General features: G+C 35.1%; 1 long non-coding RNA gene across 1 annotated transcript; it reads right to left on the bottom strand.

The window, feature by feature from the left end:
* Positions 1–284: 284 nt before the first annotated feature.
* Positions 285–1830, bottom strand: LOC111407042. The gene is made up of 3 exons (XR_002705018.1): positions 1614–1830; positions 1212–1306; positions 285–901 (listed from the first exon to the last, which is right to left on the bottom strand). It is a non-coding gene; the product is annotated as an uncharacterized LOC111407042 (long non-coding RNA).
* Positions 1831–4347: the final 2517 nt, after the last annotated feature.

Here is a 4347-nt window from a genome sequence, read left to right as displayed (position 1 = left end):
TCTTTTGAACAATTATAGCATAATTTATTGTATATTTCGATTATTAGGTGAATCTCGATGAATGGAAGGGGAATTAAAAGAAAGACGCAAAAATTGGCAAAAGGAGGGGGAGGGGGGAAGATCCAAGCATTATGCTACTCAAATAGGTGACACCACCTCAATTTCTGTCAAAGGCCCCTGTTTGTGTAGTAGGCCTCAAGATCCAAAGTTTGGGCACTAAAGTGTAAATACTCAGAAGTTGTGTCGAACTTCACGATGAAAAATCGAGAATGCTTGGGGTCATTGAATGCAATTAGAAGTAAAAATGAGTGAAATATGATCAAAACATGGACATGGTGTTGATTTTCAATCGCATAAGTATGTTCTAGATTTTTAGCTCAAGATTGAAACCCATTTTTGACCTAGTAAACATTTGAATTGGAAAATAGCTATTTCAAGAAAATTTGTAGCTCTTTGAGTTATCTTTACGCTCAATTGAATATCAGGAGAGAAAGTTATGATAAAAATATTGAAGGATGTGCAGTGCTGAGTTCCACCCATGGCACCACCAAATCACACCAAACAAAGACACAGCGTTGCGGCGCCACTCCTTGGCGCCGAGGCTCTAGGGCATTTTTTGGCATGTTTTGAAGTCCATAAAACCATACTTTCGACACAAATGAGGGTATGATTCCGAGGATAAAATCCCGTACTAGATGCCACAGAATTTTCATTTTCAGAGAGTGAATGCGACTGATGTGGTCGAGCCCTTTCTAAATCTTCCCCCTCTTTCTCAACGGATCTATTGTTCTCTGCTAGAGAATCAATGCTTTCATATATGGAAACATGGGTATATGTTTTGCATCAAATGCAGTGCTTATTCTCGGGCTTGGGATCAATTGCTCCTCCCTTGGGCTTATCTCTGCACCAAAAAGTCAATCTAGTTTAATTTAGTGGAAGAAAAATCAAAGGATACTTCTCTAAATCAATTTTTCCTAGCAAATATTAGCAGTATCGAAGAAGCTAACAATATAAAAAATCAAAAAAAAAAAAAAATTCTCAGTACTTGAAAGAGCTGAACAACGGCGATTTAATTGAAGAATTTCCTACCAAATATTAGCAGTATCGAAGAAGCTAACAATATAAAAAATCAAAAAAAAATAATTCTCAGTACTTGAAAGAGTTGAACAACGGCGATTTAATTGAAGAATTAAGAGAATCAAATGACTAACCGCGACTCTGAAACGAAGTCGGTGGCAGGAATTTCCATAATGCTCTGTTCTGCATTTATACCCTGCTGCTGCTGAACATTCCGAACCCTGTTTCTCTGTAAAAATTATTTAATAATCTGATTTTCAGAAAATCCAAAATTCAAAGAAAATATCAAAATACAATATACTAATAACTTGTTATCGAGCATAAAGCAGAGAGAGAGAGAGAGAACAAATCAAGAATTGGTTTGTGCTTTTTCAGATACATCGGGCCAAATACAGCAGGGAATATAGAACATTGGTTTCAAAATTTGGTCAACAAACAAAATTTAAAGCTCTGTTAAGAAAGAAGAATCAAAAGAGTCCGTTCAATGTTTACGATCAGTTACTTGAATAAACGATAACCAAAAACTAAAAACCCACTTGTTCGATTTTAGTAGATCAAAACGACCAAGAATTCCATAATTCTGCACCATCAAAAGGGAGAGAACAAGAAACGAGAACTTAAATTCCGGTTATGCTGAGAAAAGGGTCTTCCTTGGTTTCTAGGGCTGCCCCGATTGACTCTCGGTTTGCGACATCTAGAATATTTTGCAACATCAAAGCAAAATTTCAATTTCTGGAATTGTAATTGGTAGGTTTTTATTTTTTCAACAATGACCCACGCCGGTCTTTATTTTCTTTTTAAGGATTGTTTATTCAATATTGATTGGATTCTTTGTTTATGGGTTTTTATCCGCACGTTATATTTGTTAGTACGCTTTCGGTTTTTATTTTTATGAAGGCAAGATTGAATTATAATTTTTTTCTCTTTTTGTTTTTGTCTGCCTATAATTAATTTTATCTAAGGTTATGTATAATTAATTTCGCCTTTTCAGGTCTCTAGAAATGATGTGATCATACTAGGTTGGCATTTTTTGAGCAAAGCTGAGAGCTTTATGCAGAATATCCGAATGTAGGAGTTATATAAAACATACGAGAGCTCTACTTAACTGAAATCTCAAAAGCAGATTATCCATGAATTTGTTTTAGGTGAGTTCACAAGCTACTTATCTTGAGGTCTATAAGTGCAAATGATTAACAATTAGGGGGTGTTTGACTGAAATTTTTTATGGAAAACGACATTTTTGCACATAAATTCCAACTCTTGCAGCATTTCAATTTTCCCTGTTTTTCAGGAAAACTTTTTGTTTTATTTTATTTTTATTTTTTTATTGAGTAAGTAAGTTTTTTGTTTTCCTCAAAACAAGGTTTTCTTTCTTGGAAAACATTTTCCATACCAATCAAACACACCCTTAACGATGAAACTTTTCATGTGAAATTGTCTATGCAAGTTTTAGTTGTTATTAGAGTATTATATTACGATCTTAGGATAAATGAGCAAGGATTGGTTAAAATTTTAGATGAATCTAATCATAATATATGGTTCATAGTTCTACAATTTGTTATCTTTACGGTGAGCCACAAAATGACTGATTTTGTTGCTTGTTGTATAAAAGCTCTCATCTGTACTATGGTTGTAGTGTAGGAACTCAAGAACGATAGGAGCATATGCTAGAAGCTCTATTTTGTGCTCAAGACACCAAGTTGAGCCTCTGCTGCATTCAGCATTGTGATCACCAAAATTTTCTTCAAAGACGGAGCATCTCTATAGAAAAAAATGTTTCCATAATCCAGATTTATAAATTCTGAAGACCCTATAAAAGCCTCTTGAGAGGTTTTCCATGCACGCATGAAGTATAATTGCTAAGAGAGGAGGACAAATTTGTGTTAAGAGATGAAGAGTGCCCGAACACATCCTTTCAGATCAATGTAGGTTGTGACCTACAAGTAAACGAATTTGTGCCAAAAGGAGGTTTATAATGCAGTTATTTTGTTCCAGCTATGAGAAGAATTGGACCTAAGTTCATTTCTTCATCATCATGAGGAAGGAAATTCCTTGCTTGACTTGTCGCGAATGTCTTTTCTGCTACTTGAGAATAGATTAATGTTCTTGGTGATTCTTTCTTTGCATTTCATTAATTGAGCATTCATACATTATTCGTATTCCTATCTGAGTTATGAATACGGTGCATAATCTTGTGGTATAACGTAAGCTGAAGTTGCCTTTTCTACACAGCCACAACGGAAGCAAAACCTTCTTTGTCTAATCAAAGTTCAGGTCCAGGACAACTTAATAACATTGGGTTTCTGGGACTATGTCGTCTTCTTTTCCTATTCAGCAGGTTTCCAGCTGTCATTTCACAAATGTAATCTCACTGATAACGGTGCTTTTACTTTTGACTAGAATGAGCTCCTTGCTGATGCAAGTATTGCAGATCCAGAACCAAAAGTTGATGTTTTTTTCTTTATGAAAGCGTTCCTTATTACGTATTCTTTTGGTGTACATTAATCCACTGGAGTGTTCCTCATTACATATTTTTATGGTGTTCGATAGATAAAATGAAAATTCACTTTGTTCTTGGTCCTCGTTCTGTTAATGCATGTACATCATCATATGTCCAATCTGTCAACATATTTCTCAATACAGCAGCCCAATAAGCAGTCCGACCCACACCTAGAGAAACTTGCACGGCTGTTGCTCAATCATCTTCTGCAAATTGTGCTCAAACCAAGCAGCAAATGCATTGGACATCAGAACTTTATGAAGCCTTTGTTGAAGCAGTCAACAAGCTTGGGGGAAGTGAAAGTAATTCTTCTTTACCACTTAAAGGTCATTTTGTGTAAAACATCAGGCCACCATTCACATTACTCATTCCATTATTAACCACAGGAGCCACTCCTAAGGGTTTCCTGAAGCTAATAAAAGTTGGTTTGACCATCTATCACGTAGAAAGCCAGGTCTTTTTGTATTCTTGGTTCATGACCTTTTTCTTAACCTGCATTGGTGGATCTCTCTGTCTATTTAATGTGAAATCTTTTTCCTGTTCTGCAGAAATACTGAACAGCTAGATACAAACCGGAGACAACAGAAGGTTTGTATTTGCTCTAATTTTTATATTTTTATTTATCTAGTTTCATAATATAGTAGGTACTCTGATATTCAGAAACGTCTATTAGAATTGTCATTATGACAATTGTTTATACATCTTTGAAATCTATCTATAGATATTCTCTCAAACACACACAAAAGATAGTGAATGTCAGATGCTTAAAT

This window comes from Olea europaea, chromosome 12 (genome assembly GCF_002742605.1).
Source record: "Olea europaea var. sylvestris chromosome 12, O_europaea_v1, whole genome shotgun sequence".
In the NCBI taxonomy this organism is placed as follows: domain Eukaryota; kingdom Viridiplantae; phylum Streptophyta; class Magnoliopsida; order Lamiales; family Oleaceae; genus Olea; species Olea europaea.
Note: the sequence above shows the minus strand (reverse complement) of the source record. Positions and strands in the feature narration are given on the sequence as shown.